Below are 22,720 nucleotides of genomic sequence, written 5' to 3'. Positions count from 1 at the left end.
ATTTTATATTCACCAGGTTGTAACCACATTTCAGGGCTCATCAGATGAAAACTCTTTGCCTAAATGGGTTTCGGCGCTTAAATTTCATTACCCAGGCAAAATGAGCGTGCCATGCCATAATATGGCATGCCTCTATTCAGTGACACCTATGGAATAACTATAAACAAAATCCAAAATACCCCAAAAATATGAAAATATACCAAAAAAAAATTATCCAAGCTTCCTTAACCAACCTTCATTTAACACTGAGAGCCAAAACTTCAGCCAATTTAACTCCAAAGATTTGCATAGCACTAGCCATCCCCCAGAACATTTTCACTTTTACTCAAATTATAAGAATTAAACTCCAAATATCATACATTAGTCTTTACCTACATGTTTCGCAACCCACCCTAAACTATCGGGAAGAGAAACCATATTCCTCCGACAGTTTACCGCAAAATATCGTTCAAGATATCTTGATAACTTTTATTATACAAATGTAAAAGTTGATTATACTGAAAACAAAGCGTTTTAAATTGCTAAGCAAGTTTATTGGCGGAAAAAACCCCTTACAATTAACTTATTGCTAAGTAGTTTACATCTATTTTTAAAATCGATGTAATTAGTACAAATTCTTGCGTATCTAAATAGTTGGGAAAAATAAGATGAATATGTTATATTCGGTGCAACATTATGTATTACGAATATGTATTATTAGGTGCAACATTAATATCTAAATCTAGAAAATGCTCATAGCTACCATTCCCATTACTTGATTCCAGCTTTAACTCTGGTGGATATATTTTACTTGAAATCCCTAAAAAATCTTAACAATTTATCACCAGAAGGTCATCTAAATATTTTTAATTATTCGAGAGCAAATATTTTATGTTACTTGGATTCTTTTTATCCAACATATAATCATATTTTAAATAATTTAAAAACGGGTCCGCTATAACTGGACTGGCATTACCCCCCATAGGAATTCCAATACTTAGATTATATAGATTACCATTAAATTTTATAAAAGCATTAAATAGAACAAATTCTAGTAGCTCATAAATCATATTGAAGCTATAGCATCTTGAACTAGTGGTACTATTAAAGCAATTAGTCCATCTCGTCTTCTTATTATGCGTATCAATTTTTAGAAAAGGCAAATTAGACAAAAGAAAAGCTTTTAAATTTATAACTACTAAATTAATGGGTAAATTTGTATATAATGTAGTGAAATCAAATGAGTCCACTCTTTTGGCTGAAATTAAAGCCGGAGAATCAATTACTTGCAGCGAATTATTAACGCTCCAAAATAGATTAAACTTAGAAAATTTTTTAATTCAAGAGCAATATGCCTTAAATTTATTTTTAATTTCTCCTAAAATACAGGTCAGTAGCCGCAACTCTGGTCGGGCATCTTGCTGCAACAGCAATAAATCATGGTTTCGGGGGAATTTTTATGAAATTTTACCGTCCAATTAAAAAAAGAAAAATTTTTAATCATTATCATTAACCTTAATATTAAATTTTTTTAAAAGTGTATCCTCTATTCCATTCAATAGACTATTATTAACATCTTGAACCTTTTTATATGTATTTGTTGTACTAAGCTCTTTTGTTAAAACATCGCAATATAGTTTCTGACAAATTATTGCAAAATTATTATTCGCTTTATCAATGGGTACAATTACAAAATCCCTCTTTATATTAGCAATCGCTTGTTTTATCTTAGAATTATAAGAAAATACCTTATTATTATGTGTATTTGTCATCTTATATATCTTATTTCTAACCTTATTAATAATTAAATTTTTCCAATTCTGAAAACTATTTTTATTAATTTTCTGTTTTTTGCACCAATTACCGATAAATATTTCTAGATTATTATTTAACCAACTAAGCAGATTCGAAGGTTTTAGATAATTTGAAAGACGGAGTTTAGCCCCAATTTTCATTATATTCTGCAAATCGATTTGTTTTATTAATGCTAAATCACCTGTAATAGTATGTTCGTAAGCTGGATTAACAAATGATAAAAATTACTCACACTTAAATACTGGTTTCCAATTACTATCCATGTCAAAATTCTTAAGTATTAAATTATAATTAAAAATCCTTTATCCTATCGTTTTTGAGAACTTATATGTTATAATCGGATTGTTCTTATAATTTAAATTACTCGGAAGGGCCTGTTTCACATAAACCTGGTTTAAAATTCCAGATAAATTTATATCCTCTGTTTTTTTACTTCTAAAATTTATAGGTAGATATAATCTCTTCTCCTTATTAACAGTCTTATCAGACTTTTTATATTTTGAAATACATTTAGTTTTAGCTAAAATAAATACTGTGTCATAAATTAGTTTAATTTTTGAGTTACATGGTGTTTTATTATACCACTTCTAATTTAAGGTCGATTTGGACGTCTTCACCTTGTATTCTTAGAACCAATTAATATATTCAATAACGAACCTCCTTCTTCCTCTATGTAAGAATCAACAGGTTATTCGCCTCCTTATAACTGTTCTAATCGGCCTTGCCAGCCACTATGGTGCCACCCATGGCTACCAATAATCAACTAACTTCACTACAACTACTGGCAACATAAACCACTTTATAACAGCTGGCTATAATAGAGGTCATGTTACGGCAAATGGTCCTAAAAGACCGGAAGGGGGCTAAATCGAGCGGAAATTTAATTTTCATGCCCTTTCTAAGTGACTAAAAAGAATAGAGGGCAACTAGCCCCGTCCACGAACCTTTTTCCCTAAAGTAATCCTATCAAAATTTTGAGATAGCCATTTTGTTAACATTGTTGAAAGATCCGATAACTATGCTCTTTGGGATGACAAGGCCCACTACAGCCCCCAGGAAAAGAGCCGTAAGACTGACGTAAAAATTGAAAAAAACATTTTTAGTTTGTTTTAGTTTTCAGTTCAGAATCGCTAAAGTTATAAACTGCAATAATATTTATGGTATTTGAGCAATAATTTTAATCTTTTAATTTAAACTAGAAATATACCTGAAAATTTTCAAATTATAATCCATCTTTCTAGTCTGTTTTTGTTGTCTGCTTTGAAGAGTAGGCTATCAAGTTGTTTGCTAGCTACCGCTGCAACCCGGATTACTAGTTTGCTAGCGGCAGCTGCAATCTGGACTGCATTCACTTATTACGTCATATATGGTTATAACCCATTGCCTATACAGGTTAGCAAAGGTATGAGTTCGTTCCTTATTATAAAATTTTCTTGACTTTCCAGCCAATACATTTCCCTTGCTGTTCAAGCCAAGTGACAGAAATATTCCTATACGGGGGTTTCGGACAAGGTGGTTCTAATAGTGTACTTTGTGTTTTGATCTGACTATTTTTTCTTAGGAGTTTTGGGTTTTTATATTTCTTAACATTGGACTCTATCGTCTCTTACTAGGTTGCTAGCTACTGCTGCAACCCGGATTATATAAAAAAAACCTAAGTGATAAATACCATTTATGATGAACTATATCGGTCCTTTATGTATACTGCTGCAACCGGGAACTTAAATAGGACTGGAAATATGAAATTAATACTCATTGTTAGTTTTCTTACCCTTCATTTAGCTCTGTCAGATGAAGAAATAAAAAAAGACGAAGGAGTATTAGTTATCACTAAGAAAAATGTTGCCAGTGCCTTGAGTGATAATGAGCACATCCTTGTTGAGTACTATGCCCCGTGGTGTGGTCACTGCAAATCCCTTGCACCTGAATATGCTAAAGCTGCACAGAAACTGGAATCTGATGGCTCACAAATCAAACTGGGTGAAGTAGATGCCACTGAAGAACAAGAACTTGCTGAAGAACATGGTATTCGAGATATCCAACATTGAAGATCTATAGAAATGGGAAACCTTCAGAATATACAGGTGGCAAAACATCTGAGGAAATTGTTAATTGGCTCTTAAAGAAGACTGGACAACCTGCTATTGACCTGAAAAATGGAGACCAATCAAAAGCATTCATTGAAAATAATGAAGTAGTTGTCATTGGTTTCTTCAAGGATCAATCCTCAGAAAAGGCCAAAACATTCCTCTCTGTAGCGGCTGGTTTGGATGATGTCAAGTTTGGTATTACGTCGGATGAAGAAGTATACGCAGATCATAACGTTAGTGATGATGCTATTGTCCTCTTCAAAAAGTTTGACAATAGACGAGGCAATTTTGATGGAGAGTGGACAAAAGATACTGTTAAAACCTTTGTTCAAGATGAATCTCTGCCACTTGTAGTCAAATTCAATCATGACACATCATCGAAAATCTTTGGTGGTGAAATTAAATCTCATCTTCTCATTTTTGTCTCAAATATATCCGAACAATATCAGAAAGCGTATGAAGCAGCAAAGCAGCTTGTCAGGGCTTCAAGGGACAGCTACTATTTGGGATCATTGATACTGAGGAAGAAGACTATCAGCACATCATTGAATTTTTTGGCATAAAGAAAACTGAATTACCTACAATGCGACTCATTAACATTGAAGAGGATATGACCAAATTTAATCCTGAAAACCCCAAGCTTACCGTGAAAAACATTAAGTCTTTCGTCCAAGCTTTCCTCGATAATAAGCTAAAGCCTCACTTCTTGTCTGAAAAAATTCCAGAAGATTGGGATAGCAAACCTGTGAAGGTTCTAGTGGCCAACAATTTTCGTGAAGTTGTCCTTGATGACACCAAAGATGTCCTTGTGGAATTTTACGCTCCGTGGTGTGGACATTGCATACAACTGACCTCTATTTATAAAAAGCTTTCCGAGAAATACAAGGACAACCAACGTATTGTTATAGCCAAAATGGATGCTACTGTAAATGAATTAGAAGACACCAAAATTACTATTAAACTGTACAAAAAAAGAGACAACAAGGTTGTGGAATACAATGGTGAGCGCAACTTAGAAGGAATGTCCAAATTTCTTGAAACTGGTGGAGTATATGAACAGACTGTTCCTGATGAGAAGGAAGAAGAAGAAGAGAAAGAAGAAGAAGCTCATGCTCCTGATGAGGAGGAAGAAGAAGAAGAGGAAGAAGAAGAAGCTCATGCTTCTGATGAGGAGGAAGAAGAAGAAGCTAATGCTCCTGATGAGGAGGAAGAAGAAGATGCTCATTCCAAAGACGAATTGTAAGTGGGTAGACGAACTGTCAACCCACTCGTCATGGCGTAATGATTTACATTTTAATGTAAAAAAAAGAAAAAAAAGATGCCATTTAGGCAGAATGCCGTAGTAGTTGCACTTTTCTTGATTTTTAAGCCAATATATTTCCCTAGCTGATTAAGCCAAGGGACAGAAAGTTTCCTATACAGGGTTTTCGGACAAGGTGGTTCTAATGGTTTATTTTTTGTATTGATCTGACTCTATTTTTTAGGAGTTATGGGTTTTTACATTTCTTAACATTGGCCGTGATCGTCTCTTACTAGGTTACTAGCTACCGCTGCTACCCGGATAAAACTTTTAGGATTTATTCTAGTTTCAGCTAACAAATAAATTGTTGTTAAAGACCCCCCAAATATTACTGCATTTTACATAATAATGGATAATTATATAAAATGAAACCTTATTGACAAACACCATTTATAATGAACTATATCGGTTCTTTATGTAAACTTTACTAACCTATACTAAAGTTAAGTGGCCTATAAAATTTAGTATAGGCAAGAGGTCGTAATTTGACTGTTTAAAAAATCAAGTATTTTTGAAAAGACTGCAGTATGAAAAGATATCAAAAATGCAGTTTTTTGTAAAAAGTGATTCTATTTTGAAATTTTGTGGTTTTTAGATTAAAAACAGCACTATAACTTTTAATTTCAGTTTTAATGAACCCTCTCGCGACATTCTAGTACCGCTGGGTCGATACAATCACCCCTGGTAAAAAGTAAAAGGCAAACAAATAAACACGTATTCGTGATCTTTCTTCTGGCCAAAAATACAAAATTCCAAATTTTTGCAGATAGGAGCTGAACCTGATGGTGTGATTTTCATTAAGATTCTATGACTTTTAGGGGGTGTTTTCCTTTTTTTTTAAAACAAGGCAAATATTCTCAGGCTCATAACTTTCTATAGAAAATTTGTATATTTCAAATCAGCATAAAAATCCAGTTCTTTTGATGTATCTATTAATATTAAAATTCTGTTTTTTAGAGTTACGGTTACTATTGAGACGAGTCGCTCTTACTTGAACAGTTTGGGACTTGATTGTTTTGACATCTTAGTTGCCTGTGACTTGACTTTTTTCTATTTATTGTGTCAAACAATTGTAGAAGTTTTTCAAGTCGTTAGTTAGCTCTTCCTCTAGCAATAAGATACCAATATCTACCTCTCCCACCTCATTTGTAACTATAATATTATTTTCCCCAATCGTCTTTAGATTAATTTGTATTCTGTGAAAATATTCATTCAAATAATCCTCTTTTTTTACACTGTAGTATCCCTCTCCTATTGTCTTAGTTCGAAGCTTAAATCGAGTTGACTTCAAACGAAATGTAATTTTTGTATCCTGAAACACCTGCAATTTAATCTTCCCGTTCCATATTAAGCCACCTATACCACCTTCCACTTCTTTCGTCTTTAGACAAAAACACTTCTTTTCTTCGTCTTTTACATAAACTTTTATGTAAAGCTTTCCTCTTGGAACTTTTTGCAATTTCAAAATTGATCCGTATACGCTCAATTGTAACAACATTACAAATTTAGTGCTTCTTTGGACTAGTAAAATATAACATTGTGCCTATTAAATTATCGTATCAAGTAACAAAAACCTAACAAACAATAGAACTAGTTTTAAAATTTTCAGGTATTTTCCAGTTTAAATTACAAGATTAAAATTATTGCCCAGATACCATAAATGTTTTTGCATTTTATAACTTTATCGATTCTGAACTAAAATGTATCTTCAGCTGTAATTTCATTTTCTGAAAGAATACGTCATAGATTTCAATATCATGAGAATCTTGGATTTCATTGTCGTCATTTTGTTCGAAAATACTATTATTATATACAAATTTAATTAATCCCAATTTGTACCGAGCTATATTGGTCCTTTATGTAAAAAAAAAAGATTTGGAGAGACCCATCCAAAGGTTTAACAGAGGAAGTATCATATCCTTACAGGCTCCACAGAGATTTAAACGCAGATCGCAGGATTTAAAGTCCAAAGTGTCAACCATTACACTATGAAATGATCAGTTGGCAGAGAATTCTAACAGTAGGTAACATATATATATATATATATATATATATATATATATATATATATATATATATATATATATATATATATATATATATATATATATATATATATATATATATATATATATATATATATATATATATATATATATATATATATATATATATATATATATATATATATATATATATATATATATATATATATATATATATATATATATATATATATATATATATATATATATATATATATATATATATATATATATATATACATATATATGTTTTGGTTATAATATACAACAAACCCTAACTGATAGTAACCGAAATATTAAATAATAGTAGTAGTAACCTTAGCTTTAGTGGTAGTATTATCATCGGTAAACTTTTTTAGGGTATTATGCCATATTTGACTTATTATTTCAAAGTTACTATATAAATATCTTGCAAAACAATAAATCTACTATTTGAATTGAACTTAGTAGCAAGGTCTTATATATTAAATTTGGCTTCACAATTATTTGAAAAAGTGGATGGAGAATTTAACTTCAAAACGCCTACTGACCAAAAACTGGTAAACGCTCAGATGAATGATCAGTTGGCAGAGAATTCTAACAGTAGGTGGTATATATATGTATATATATATATATATATATATATATATATATATATATATATATATATATATATATATATATATATATATATATATATATATATATATATATATATATATCCTCAAAAGAATCCTCAAAGAATCAGGTATCTAACTAAGTCCATAATTTGTTCTTTAACATAAACTTTATTAATCAGATATTTTAATATATCCTACATGGTCAAGGGGTTAGGATAGATATATCTCATTCAGTTGACTCAAGTTCGATTACCGGTATGAGAAATTTTTACTAACGATGATTTCTTAAAAAATATAATTAAACTAATCATCTATATAATGATTCCTTTTATTACTTCAGTTACTATGGGCTACAGTTTGTTCCTTAATATAATTTTTTAATTACAAATAGCACTAGATCTAGCAATTTCCTTTAAAATGAGCCATTGAACATCTCTCTCTGATGTTCCAGTGCCAAGCTATCTGTGGAATATAAGAAAAGGAGAAAAAAAAGATGCCGTTTAGGCAGAATGATGTAGCAGCTGCCACTTTTCTTGATATTCAACCCAATAAATATCCCTTGCTGTTCAAGTCAAATGGACAGAAAGTTTCCTATACAGGTGTTTAGGAAAAGGGGTTTCGGTGTTTCGGATAATGGTCAACTTTTTGTTTTGATCTGACTCTATTTTTAAGGAGCTATGGATTATTATATTTCTTAACAATGGACGTGATCGTCCCTTACTAGGCTACTAGTTACCGCTGCAACCCGGATGTGTTACTATGTGCCGTGGTTTGTTCTTTATTAGGCTCCAGCTTTATCCAATGAATCTTACATAGTCCCCATTTCAAAGAACTACATCAGTCGTTTATGCGAATGATAACGTCATAATATACCGATGTCATCAGAGCTAAAACTGTTTGATAATGACGGCAGTTGTATCTGGAGCTTGTCTTATGCTATATGATTATAAACAGGAAATTGCCTATGGCTTTTTCTTCTTTGAAAGAGTAAGAGACGAACCTCAACCAATCATGTAGTTAACTAAGTCCAATGTTTGCAAAGGTTTGTAATTCTAATGATCGTCTTTTAATGTCATTCTGGCAAAAGTACCAAATTCCACATTTTGGCATACAGAACTTGAAACCTCTACAGTAAGGTTCTCTGATGCGCTTACTCTGGTAGTATGATTTTTGTTAAGATTATATGACTTTTTGGGGTTGTTTCACCCTGTTTTCGAAAATAAGGCAAATTGTCTCAGACTCGTAAATTTTGATGGATAACATTAAACTTGATGAAACTTACATATATTTAACATCAGCGTGAAATTCTTTTAATGTATCTATTGGTATCAAAATTTCGCTTTTAAAGTTTTGGTTACTATTTAGACGAGTGGCTCTTGCTATACATTTCTTTACCACGAACTGTTTGACAACCCGGATTAGCGAATTCATTATCATGTCTTATACGTAACTTATTTTTCATAAGTCCGCGATGGCACAATGATAAGCGTCCTAGTGGTTATGATAGCTGGTATTCATCAAGATTGGCCATAAAAATGCAGATTTTAGTGGAAAAATCGATTCTATTTTAAAAATTGTTTTTATCACAAATGGCACTAGAACTAGGAATTCACTTTAAAATGAGCTATTGAACAACTCTCTACTATGTTTCAGTGCCAAGCTATGTGTTGAAAGAAAAAGAAAGAAAAGATACTGTTTAGGCAGAATGCTGTACTAGCCGTCACTTTTCTTGATTTTCAAGCCAATATATTTCCCTTGCTGTTCAAGACAAGGGACAGAAAGTTTTCTGTATAGGGGTTTCGGACAAGGCGGTTCTAATGGTGTACTTTTTGTTTTGATCTGACTCTATTTACATGAGATATGAGTTATTATATTTTGTAGCATTGGACGTGATCATCTCTTACTAGACTATTCTTTCATTCATTTCAGTCATTTGAGAATTGCTCAAATTGTGACTTTCATTTTCATAAAAATAGTTTCGAACTCTTTGGCTGTTTTATTACTAGGCCTTACAAAATTAGTTCCACAAATATCGTTAATTTAACTTACACTGGATGGATGAGTAAGGTCAAGACCTTGTTCAAGTGCGCATTTATTTCAGTTCCTAAAGTAAGAAGGGAGTTTTTTTTTTTTTTTTTTTTTTTTTTTTTTTTTTTTTTTTTTTTTAGCCAAGTAATTACTGCAATACATTAAAGAAAATATATTGGCTTGAAAATCAAGTAAATTGACTTTATCCACGATATTCTCCACAAACGGCATCTTTTTTTTTTCTTTCCGCTTATTTTCTCCTCAGCTACCTGGGCATTGGAAAATCATAGAGAGGTGTATAATACTTACTTTTTTTTTTACTTACTTAAAGCACTTGCTTGGCAGCGTCGCCAGCGTAGAGGGAACCAGTCGTCAGCGCCGTCAGTCTTCTCCAGAGTGGTTGGTTCAGGGCGAGGGTTGTCACTTCAGTCGGGTTGATGCTTCTGGAGGTAAGCCGATCACGGATGACGCCCGCCCATCTGGTGCGCGGTCTTCCCCTAGGACGCCTCCAGCCGTTTGCAGCTGGGTCGAAATCGAAGATGAGTCGGGTGGGTGTTTGGGCAGGCAGACGGAGCAGATGACCATACCAACGCAGCGAGCGAGACTCAAGCTGCTCGGACAGGGGTGGGAGTTTGAAGGACCTGAGGATTTCCGAATTTCGTACCCTGTCGGGCCATCGGGAGCCTTCAATTTTTCGGAGGTATTTCGTCTGGATGGCATCTACCTTCAGCGTCTTTGTCTGAGTCAGCGACGAAGTCTCAGCAGAATAGAGCATAACGCTGGCAACCGAAGCAGAATATATTCGTGCTTTGGTGAGACGGCTGATCTGGGGTTTATGGAAGACTGTTTCTAGAAGGCGACCGAAGACAGAGTTTGCTTTTGCCGCTCTTGCTGATATTTCGGTATCTAGGCTTCCGTTTGAGCAGACAATTGAACCAAGGTAGGTAAACTGCTTGACTACCTCTACAGTCTGGCCACAAATTTCCACAGATGAAAGGGGGTTGGACGGCTTTTTCTCAACGGGCATTATCTTGGTCTTCGACCAATTTATTTTCAGACCGAATTTCTCAGCGGTAGAGGCCAGTGTTTCCAGTGTAGTTTTGAGGTCACTAATTTTTTCGCATATTAGCGCCAAGTCGTCGGCAAAGTCGACGTCTGAAAGAACTCTTCCAGCAAAGTCTATGCCAAACGGCTGCACCTGCTGTGTTTTATTCAGGATGTGGTCTATTACACAGTTAAAATAGCTCTTTTTAAAAGAAATTTCTACATCTAGTGCCTTTTGTAATTAAAAATAAAATAGTTTTTAAAGTAGAATCTAAATATTAATTTTATTTAGCTGCAAAGTGAAAAAATATTTATGGTGTCTGAACAATAATTTCCAGTTTTTTAATTCAAACCAGAGAAAAACCTGAAAATTTAAAAATTGGTTGTGTTTTTTTATAACAAACAAAGACCTCTTGACTATATTAATCCGGGTTACAGCGGTAGATAGCAACCTAGTAAGAGACGATCACGTCCAATGTTAAGAAATACAAAAACTCACAACTCCCAAAAAAGGTCAGATCAAAATAAAAAGTACCCCATTAGAATCGCCATGTCTGAAATCTCTGTATAGGAAACTTTCTGTCATTTGGCTTGAACAGCAAGGGAAATATATTGGCTTGAAAATCAAGAAAAGTGGCAGCTACTACCGCATTCTGCCTAAACGTCATTTTTTTTTTTTTTCTTTTCTTTTTCACAGATAGCTTGGCACTGGAACATCGTAGAGAGTTGTTCAATGGCTCATTTTAAAGGAACCCGGGTTGCAGTGGTAGCTAGCAACCTAGTAAGAGACGATCACGTCCAATGCTAAGAAATATAAAAACCCATAACTCCTAAAAAAAAAGAATAAGATCAAAACAAAAAGTACACCATTAGAAATGTCAAGTCTGAAACCTCTGTATAGGAAACTTTCTGTCCCTTGGCTTGAACAGCAAGGGAAATATATTGGCTATATAATCAAGAGAAGTGGAAGCTACTGCAACATTCTGCCTAAACGTCATTTTTTTTTCTTTCTTTTTCTTTTGCACAGATAGCTTGGCACTGGAACATCGTAGAGAATTGTTCAATGGCTCATTTTAAAGGAAATTAATTGGGTTAAAAATCTTTTGTAACTAAAATACATTATTTCTAAAAGAGAATAATTTTTTTCAATAACAACTGTATTTTTGATGTCTTTTCATGCTGCAGTCTTTTCAAATATATTTGATTTTTGTACATAAATCATACTCGTATACCAGCGATAAGATTTGAACCCACGCCTCCAAAGAGACCGGTAGCTAACACCAGCACTTTGGACCACTCGGCCACGCTGCCTCTCATAACCACCTTGTCTGAAACCCTACTAGATATATAATGAATGTCTTCATAGTTTTATTAGAGCTATGACGTGAGTAGAAAAACACGACATTATGTTGTTATTTCTGAAGATGTCATGAAATAATATCATTACGTCATGACGTCATGAAATAAAATCATTACGCCATGACGTCATGATTACTATATAAAAGCCCACAAAGAAACAATGGTCTCATTCATGGTTACATAATGGTTAAATCGAAGCAAGCTCGCGGAAGTTAAAAAAAAAGTACTACACAAAAATCAGAGATAGCATCGTGAAAAGAGAAAAGCAAAGGTATTCAAAAGACCAGACGTATCGAGAAGTAAAAATTGAGAGAGCAAAACAAAACAGCAAGGAATTTTATCACAAAAATGAAGTTTATAGACATGCAAAAATTGATAGTGACAAACAGCGTTATTATAATGATGAAGTTTATAGACATGCAAAAATTGAGACAGCCAAACATAAGAGCAAGGAACAGTATGATAATGATAAAGTTTACCGAAACAAACATAAGAAAAAAAAGTGCTACCAGAATAATGGGTAGATACTGGGGAGACAAAAGCTATACTGAAAAAATTAAATTCTCTGTGAGGTTGTACCGAATTATAGTAAAGAACGAACTCTAGTCCATAGTAAATGAAAAATAAATCATGATTGGTGCGGTAGTGGCAACCTAGTAAAAGACGAGCAGGTAAATGGGGACTATACAAATTTCATCGGATATACCTGAAATCTAGTAAAGAACAAACCACGGCGCATAGTAATTTATATGGAAAATCAACCTGGATAGCGAGAATCAAAACGGGTCAAAATTGAAAATGATAGCGATGATGATTGGGTTTGTGATTTTGACATAGATAAGGTCATCAATGCCTACCATAACTTTGTAAAAAAATGTTTCAATGATATGTATTTCATGATGACAAAAGATAAGCCGAGGAGTAACGAAGAAAACAAATTGAAAATGATAGCGATTATGAAAGGTCCAGTAAAAAAAATAATAATTCGACAAAGGCACCACTTCTAATTTAAGGTCGATTTGGACGTCTTTGCCTTGTATTCTTAGAACCAATTAATATAATCAATAACGAACCTCCTTCTTCCTCTATCTAAGAATCAACAGGTTATTCGCCTCCTTATAACTGTTCTAGTCGGCCTTGCCAGCCACTATGGCACCACCCATGGCTACCAATAATCAACTAACTTCACTACAGCTACTGGCAACATAAACCACTTTATAACAGCTGACTACAATAGAGTTCATGTTACAAAAAATGGTCCTAAAATACCGGGAGGGGGCTAATTCGAGTGGAAATTAAAATTTTTGTGCCCTTTCTAAGTGACTAAAAAGAATAGAGGGCAACTAGCCCCCTCCACGAACATTTTTCCCTAAAGTAATCCAATCAAAATTTTGAGATAGCCATCTTGTATATCATTGTTGAAAGGTTCAATAACTATGTTTTTGGGGATGACAAGGCCCACTACAGCCCCCAAGAAAAGAGCCGTAAGAGTGACGTAAAAATTGAAAAAATCCGTTTTTAGTTTGTTTTAGTTTTCAGTTCAGAATCGCTAAAGTTATAAACTACAATAGTATTTAAGGTATTTGAGCAATAATTTTAATCTTTTAATTTAAACTAGAAAAACACCTGAAAATTTTCAAATTATAATCCATCTGTCTAGTCTGTTTTGGTTGTTTGCTTTGGAGAGTAGGCTATCAAGTTGTTCACAACACAAGGAGCCTACATAGGACTGGAACTATGAAATTAAAACTTATTGCTAGTTTTCTTACCCTTCATTTAGCTCTATCAGATGAAGAAATAAAAAAAAGACAAAGGGGTATTAGTTCCCACTAAGAAACATTTTGCCAGTGCCTTGAGTGATAATGAGCACATCCTTGTTGAGTTTTATGCCCCGTGGTGTGGTCACTGCAAATCCCTTGCACGAGAATATGCAAAATCTGCACAGAAACTGGCATCTGATGGCTGGGTAACGTAGATGCCACTGAAGAACAAGAACTTGCTGAAGAACATGGTATTCTAGGATATCCAACATTGAATTTCTATATAAATGGAAAACCTTCAGAGCTTACAGGTGGCAAAACATCTGCGAAAATTGTTAATTGGCTCTGAAAGAAGACTGGACCACTTGCTGTTGACCTGAAAAATGGAGACTAATCAAAAGCATTCATTGAAAATAATGAAGTAGTTGTCATTGGTATCTTCAAGGATCAATCCTCAGAAAAGGCCAAGACATTCCTCTCTGTAGCGGCTGGTTTGGATGATGTCAAGTTTGGTATTACGTCGGATGAAAAAGTATACGCAGATCATGACGTTAGTGATGATGCTACTGTCCTCTTCAAAAAGTTTGACGATAGACGAGGCAATTTTGATGGAGAGTGGACAAAAGATACTGTTAAAACCTTTGTTCAAGATGAATCTCTGCCACTTGTAGTCGAATTCAATCATGAAACATCATCGAAAATCTTTAGTGGTGAAATTAAATCTCATCTTCTCATTTTTGTCTCAAAGATATCCGAACAATATCAGAAAGCGTATGAAGCAGCAAAGCAGCTTGCCAGGGACTTCAAGGGACAGCTACTATTTGTGACCGTTGATACTGAGGAAGAAGACTATCAGCACCTCATTGAATTTTTTGGCATAAAAAAAACTGAATTACCTACAATGCGACTCATTAACATTGAAGAGAATATGACCAAATATAAGCCTTAAAACCCCGAGCTTACCGTGGAAAACATTATGTCTTTCGTCCAAGCTTTCCACGATAATAAGCTAAAGCCTCACATCTTGTCTGAAGAAATTCCAGAAGATTGGGATAGCAAACCTGTGAAGGTTCTAGTGGCCAACAATTTTCGTGAAGTTGTCCTTGATGACACCAAAGATGTCCTTGTGGAATTTTACGCTCCGTGGTGCGGACATTGCAAACAACTGACCTCTATTTATGAAAAGCTTTCCGAGAAATACAAGGATAACCAAAGTATTATTATAGCCAAAATGGATGCTACTGTAAATGAATTAGAAGACACCAAAATTCAATCCTTCCCTACTATTAAACTGTACAAAAAAAGAGACAACAAGGTTGTGGAATACAATGGTGAGCGTGACTTAGAAGGGATGTCCAAATTTTTGAAACTGGTGGAGTATGTGAACAGGCTACTCCTGATGAGGAGGAAGAAGAAGAAGCTCATGCTCCTGATGAGGAGGAAGAAGAAGAGGAGGAAGAAGAAGAATCTCATGCTCCTGATGAGGAGGAAGAAGAAGAAGCTCATGCTCCTGATGAGGAGGAAGAAGAAGAAGCTCATGCTCTTAATGAGGAGGAAGAAGAAGATGCTCATGCCAAAGGTGAATTGTAAGTGGGTGGACGAACTGTCAACCCACTCGTTCTTTTTATATGAATTCTAAATTTTTGTAACTTTCTCTCTTTTTTTACACTTCATTTTTTATGTTGGAAGAAATAAAAAACAACTGGCTCTAGCGAAGCGGTTGTATTTTGTTAGTTAAAGATTTGTTAACTTTGATAACATTTTGTACGGGTCACCTTTGGTATACATTGCCGGATTGATTCTTTAATAAACGGCATTCTAATTAAAAAAAAAAAAAAAAAAAAAAAAAAAAATACTCCGATGACCATTATATTCTCCACATATCATATATTGCTGCTGGGGGGGGGGATAGTAGTGTTTCCTAGCGTCCTAGTAGTGATCAAGTTAATCCAGGTTGTTTTTCCCAATGATAAATCCAGCATGTTAAGAATGGACCTATTGGATAGTTTACAATCCTTCCTCGGTGGCTGTCCGTTCCTTTTTCTACTTCCCTCTTATAATGACTGTAAAGTTCCAACTTAATACCCTTAGCTAGTCCTCAGATATTGCTATTGTACCCTTTTGACAGCCCTCCTGCACATATTGTGCTTTGATTTTATTTTACATTCCCCTCAGAGTTTTACTTTTGTAACCTTAGCCTTATTGGAGAATCAGTAACAAGCTTGTCCCCTTTTCCAAATAATCAGCCTTGTAAATAAGCATTGTACAGCTTATATGTCGTACAATATTTACCCCACGGGCTGTGTTTTATTATCCCTGGAAGCACAGTTATTTGATTTTTCGACTTCTTTGAATAATGGCTATCTCAAAATTTTGATCAAATGCATTTGAGAAAAAAAGGGCATGGGGCGTTGGTTGCCCTCTGATTAGTTTAAAATCTTAAAAACGACACTGGAACTTTAATTTCCATTTAATTGAGCCCCCTCCAAATTTATGCGACCACCCTTTCCATAAAAACCTTGCATCTTAACAAGGGGCAACTTGCACAAGTTTCAGCCCTTGCCTCGGGGCTAGAAGGAGGGTTGTTAACCCCGTAGGCATGATGAAGTATGTAGTATGAGGCTTGGGGGAGGGGAAACCTCTCCCCACATTGAGGAGGCGATTGTTCAATTTGAATCGTACTTAATTTTCAAAATAAAATACACTAAATGAGCTTCCTTTCTTGAAGCTTTTCTTCGAAAAGAGTAAATTTTGACTTAACCCAGGTTTTATGGATGGTTTGCATTTGGGGTACCCTTGGGTATACCTTGAAAAACGAACAAGAATTGGAAACGACAAGTTTTCTTAAACGAAAGTAAAGAATGACATTAGAAATTATAAGAAACAGAAACTATAACGTATAACAAGGGGGCTATTCCATCTCCAACCCCCTACGCTAAAGTTTGGCTTTTTGGCCCAGTTCCTTAAGAACGTATGCTCAAACAATAGGGCCTTTAAATTGGAATAATAAGTGTTTTAAAGCACTGTAAAACAACCCTTTATCTTTCCTATGATCTTTAGTAGCATTTTGATGTTCTTCTTTTTGCTGTTCTTGTTAATTTTTTACATATAAAAACCACTCTAGGCTATTCGAAACCCTTATCGTTTTCAGCAAAGCGGAATTGATAGTCAAGGATTCGAGAAAGGGGGAGGTGGAGGGTTTGAGAAAGGGGGAGGGATAATAATTCTGCCCTTATTAGTAGTAGCTCCCGTTTACCAGCCTTAATTAGTATTATTATTCTATTTCGTGGTTGTTTTGCTCTTGATTCTATGGAATATAAAAGAGACACGGCTGGAAATACAAAATGTTTTCAGCATAGCACAAATAGTGTTCTGGTCCTTAAAGGGTATAATAGATGGTATTCTAATCTTATGTGTCGTAATTTCTGTGGGTTTTAAGATGGACTTTATTATTTATTTTAGTAATTTTCGTTTTTTGTTTCATCTATCATACTATTATCTGTTATTCTTATGTTTGATGTAATTATTCATTTTAATTTGTGTTCGGAATGGGCTTCATTATTCATTCATAACGATATATGTTCCTTTTGAGTTAGAACTACCATACGACTTTATTTCTGCTCGTTTTAGGATGTAAAATGACTCTTTGCTTTGCCTTTTCATTATTATTATTTTTTTAATAAATAAGAAAACCCATTAAATGCTGAGCAAATTTCTTAAATAGGGTCTGAAGACAACATAGGTTGAAAATGATGCAAGGAAAAACATCCACTACATAAGTACGAAAGGTTTCAAAGAAGTGAAACCCAGAAAACCATCTAAATAACCGAGACCTCCGCTCAGCCATACTCAATGTGAAAAAAAAAAATATAGAATAGAATGAAACAAACATAACAAAAGACGATCAACAAAAAATTAAGAGAGAAAAGGTGTTTTTTTTCTTGTCTGTCTTTTTATTTTGGATCAAGTATTATATTCTATTGTATTATTATATTTTTTTTTACACTATAAGGAAAGCTGAATAGAGATCTCACCCAAAGCATTAGCATTATCCTGAAGTTGTCCATGGTTGGGTGTTATTTTTATTCCACACTGCCTTCCATGTACAACTAAAATGAAATGGGAATGTTCAAAAGTATGTAAGCTTTTAATCAGACAGTGAACTTTGCAAAAGTCGAACCCAAATACGATTGTTTTGTATTTGCAAAAATAATAATAGCAATTCGAATATTTCAGCTTCACTTTTAGATGCCTTTATCGATAGGAAAAAGGAAAGAAAAAACACTCTCAACACACGCTCTATACAGAATCTACAAAAAGGAAAAAACGAAAGAAAGTTACATTTCATATGTTATGATTTTTTATTACTATATTTTTGTTGTTGTGTTAAGTATTGTAAAAGAAACAACTATATTTAACCAACAAGAATAAAATACACAATTTGAATTACAAGAAATAGTGCAGTTAAATTAGCTTACCACATCATAAAATTTGATTTTGGAAGTAATGGAGGCCCCTCTAGAGATTAGTAATTCAATTCCCATGACGTCTTGCTTTAAAACTGAAAGTGCAATTAGGGTCCCTTTTCCACAGGCGAAATTCTTCAAGTCTACGTTTACTGACCCAGGTTTTTGAAAATCTAAAATTTCCTTTGCTTTTTCATAATTCTCAGACAGTAGATGGAAGACAAATGCTGAAATGAAAAGAAAATAATATTTAAATAAAAAAAAACTATAAACGTGATCTGTTTCATAGTTTGAGCAATAACTGAATACTAGCAGTACACAAAGTATAAAAGTTAAACTTAGGGGGATGGAATTAGAGTATTTAAAATAACACCTTGACTGAAATAGATTACATTTCTGATTCAAAAAAGTTATTGGCCGAGTGTTGTTGACAAATTTTATCATTATAATCAATATAAAAACATGTATTGGTCAGAATTCATGTAGGAAAGTCTAATTCCAATTGAACCATTAAAGAAGTCAGAATATGAAATAAGGCCAGAGTCGTAAATAAATAGAAAATAGTACACATTTGGAGTTCAGCTGTTAAGACAGGTTAAATTAAAACTAAACTGAAATAAATTGTAAGTATATTTTGTTTGATATTTTAAATAGTCAGTAGTATGGCTAAAATAATTCCATTCGTTGTCCCTAACTGCTGCCACCTATAGTAATATAGTTTTAAGGCTTTATACGGGTTTATAAACGACTGTTTAAAAGGTTCTAGAAATGTGCAAGTAGATATCAGCGTTATCTGTCAAGCTTTCTCGTAAAAAATTGTCTAATATACTTTAAATTTGAAATTTCTCCTTTTTTCTATGATTTGAACTAATTTTCAATGTATTTTCTAATCAAAAACTAATACAAATCAAACTTAAAAAGCTTAATTTAGATAGATAAAATTGAATCTCAGCTACTGAATGATAGAAAAAGTTATCGACGTCTGGTGTTAAAAAAACGAAAATATAGAATGGCACCAAAAAACATACTATAAGATTTCACAGGAAACATGAACTTTAAGCGCCGCAGGTATCGCCCACAAACTCCAGAAATAAATAAAAATCTCACCGTCGAAGGGATTATGCTTGGTATAATCCTGCATAAGCTTTCATTTCCTGTACTCACTGCCATTTCTCGAAGGGTGACCAAGTCACGTGATAGATCCGTCTTGCACCAGACATTGACTAAACGACGGACGTCCTCAAGTCGTTCAAGACGGACCGCTTCCCATAGTCCAGGGTAGTAAAAATCAAAAACCGTTGTTATAAACTAAAATAATACCATATTAAGTTTTAATATATAATATAACTGTGTATACTTTGGTTGAGCACAATGCCCGAGTCATATTATAGTCACACTTGTGGTTAAAATCACACAATCATGCAAAACTACAGCAGAATTTCAGTTGTCAATTGTTCAACTGTCAAGCATAAAACTTATGATTTACTAAACAGAACGAAAGTATAAGGCATTACTATTGAAATTCGGAAAAATGATAGCTTCGAACAGCAGCCTTCCTACCTGCATGAAGAATCTGGCAAAAGGTACAAAGACTAGGAATTAGTTGACAGTACATGGGAACAAATAAGTGTTGTTCCGGCAGGTGTTTTTCTAAGATGTTTTTCTCAAGACATTTTCAAGGTGTTTTTCGAGACTTTCTCAAGATGCTACAGGTTTTTCTGCTAATCTGTTCAGAGTTTTTCTAACAGGTCTTACTAGAACAGGTTAAGGAAATTTAAGGTCCTTGGGTTTGCATGGATACAAACACCCTTATAAAAGCTTTAACGCCTGAAACACAGTTGTTTTTTCCAAATGTTTCCTAGGATACAAACAATCTTTTCAAACTGGTTTCCTGCCATTTCAACTCTCTGCTTCAAGTGTGAAGTTAAAATCTAGGATGAACACATGTCATTCATAGACCTTGGTTTTGTATCAACAAGTTTGACTGTGGTGTGGCTGGGCAGTAATCTGACGATTCTAGTCAGAATTGAATTTTGAGAAAAATAAATTAAAAGACGAAAAACACCTAACCACCCCTAGTGGTTATATTGCTTCCACTTTACCACATTGGGGCAAAATTTGAAAATTTATTCATTGCTGGAAAAAATTTGAAGTTAATTGGTCATACTTGGGTATTGGTCATACCCAAGTAAATGTTAACTAGAATTGAAGTTACAATTTCAGCGTTAATTAGTCAAAGATTGTAGTTACAAGCAGTAAAGGGCGATTTGGATTCAAATCTAGAATTAGTGCTTTTAATATGATTAATTTAGAAAACTTTTTCCACATAACGAGTTTTTCAAAGAAAAGTAAAGAGTTTCATTAAACCCAAAATGAGCAGAAATAAAGTGAAATAATCTTCCAAGCGTAAAACTACCACAATCCACCATCAATAATTAAATGAAAACCAAAACAAGCATAATTCAAAATAAATAACCGAGTCAAACTCAAAACGAGCAAAATTAACATGAGTAGCGCTGACAACCCTTATGCATTCTCAAGAGCTGAACATAATTTGGTCTTTACTGAAAACAAATACACTTTAAATATTTTCACTTTTTTTACTTTAATAAATAAAAGATTTTTAAAACTTTAAGGAAAAAATCTCAATTTATGTATATTGAATGGACAATCTACGGTCATTTTTTTTTAAATGAAACTTAAAATGAACAAAAAATACATGAAGCAGCAGTTCGACTACTGCCTCCATTCCATCCCTCTAACCGTAAAAGTTCTAAAGTCTACTGTGTCATTTGCACTTTACCGAAAACAAATTTTATTTATTACATCTTTTTTTCTCGTTATTTTTTATATCTGTAACTTCAATAAAAATTAAAGTGAAAAAATCTCGATTTGCTGGGTTTCCAGGGATTGATATCAACAGAGCTCATAACCTGTTGTTTTCAAACGTGGAGAATTGCCGATGTGATAATGACATTTGCATCGGGTGCCGCTGGAAGTGTTTTTCTCAAAATGAAATTCGATGGGGCCAGTCGCAACTTTATGTCAATCTTGACATTGGGGGTAATTACAAACATAGACCTTGTCGGAAATGGTACTCATTGCAATTTTCTCTATATTTACAATATAGTTCCTGTAGTTCTGGGAACGAATTGCCAGCAATTTGGGTCGCGGAATTGTATTCTGAACAATATAATTTCTATAAAGGTCCAAGTCGAAATTTTTATCCACATAGCGCATGGGCACTCTTTTGCAACGTTTCTTGATTTCATCGTCATGTGTCTGTATAAAGTACATATTTGGACTTACAAACTCAATACTGGTGATCAAGTCACTTTCCGTTTCTCATTTTAAAAATAAAAGATCATTGTGCATCCGACAGTTCAATACCTCCGGGAGAGGACTACGCCCAACGAGATCCTCCATCCATTATATAATATTTCACCGTGCGCCAAACCATTATTTAGATTTAGGGTTTTTACTTTTAACAGTAGAAAATCTGTATCCCCGTAGCAGACCTGTACTTGCCCCTTCTCCGGCCACTATACCTTAGCAATATTGTAGTGGAATTTCAAAATGATCTTTTTAGAGATCTCCAAGATCGCACTGCCTGCAGCAATGTTTTTATTCAGAACAATGCTTCTTTTTTTCTATTCAATAGTACCATATCCGGGCCAGTGATTGTGAATGAAGTGTAATTTGGATCGGCAATAATTCGAGCACATTGTTTGGGATCGGTCACGACGTCACAACGATTCCTATTGCGAACACTCTCACACATTTTACCAAAAGCCGAATTCAAAATGAGCTTATAAATTTCTTTTTCGGCTTTCGTTTGCGGTTCAGAACGTTTCTTGACTAAGGTATCAGCAAACATCTTTAGTCATAGTTTTTTGGCTAGACTGGATGGTTCTATGAACTTTTTTGAAGTTGACATCGTCGTTGCATAACCATTCTAATGTCAATACATGCACAACAATATTTTTTTTCGGCGAAAGGTCAGCATTAATTTTTGGTTTCGAAGGTGACCAATGCAATCCGTCCACCTCGACTAAACGCCTATTGCGAGGGCTCAAAGAGTCCCTAGTCACAGGCCTATTGATGCACGGAAAAACCAAATCCTTTACTGAATCGTGAAGCTCAACTGGTATCTCCCCACCAATTTCAAAAAAACATCCAACCGGCCCATTCTCCTCAACACTGTCAATGTTGAGGAAATGGGGAGCTTGAGGGTC

At 34.1% G+C, this 22,720-nt stretch overlaps 1 protein-coding gene and 2 pseudogenes across 1 annotated transcript in view; 2 read left to right on the top strand and 1 right to left on the bottom strand.

The window, feature by feature from the left end:
- Nucleotides 1–18,705, bottom strand: part of LOC148947929 (uncharacterized) — a 131,805-nt gene extending 113,100 nt beyond the window's left edge. Inside the window, exon 1 of the mRNA XM_089096045.1 lies at nucleotides 18,498–18,705. The gene's annotated coding sequence lies outside the window, so the exon portion shown is untranslated. The remainder of the gene's footprint in view (nucleotides 1–18,497) is intronic.
- LOC148947931 (protein disulfide-isomerase pseudogene) lies at nucleotides 3,534–5,127 on the top strand (annotated as a pseudogene).
- Nucleotides 13,997–15,609, top strand: LOC148947930 (protein disulfide-isomerase pseudogene; annotated as a pseudogene).
- Nucleotides 18,706–22,720: the final 4,015 nt, after the last annotated feature.

Source organism: Artemia sp. Qi Xiang Cuo, chromosome 10, assembly GCF_049724085.1.
Source record: "Artemia sp. Qi Xiang Cuo chromosome 10, ASM4972408v1, whole genome shotgun sequence".
Classification (NCBI taxonomy): domain Eukaryota; kingdom Metazoa; phylum Arthropoda; class Branchiopoda; order Anostraca; family Artemiidae; genus Artemia; species Artemia sp. Qi Xiang Cuo.
The sequence above is the reverse complement of the archived record's forward strand: the minus strand, read 5'-3'. Positions and strand labels throughout refer to the sequence as shown.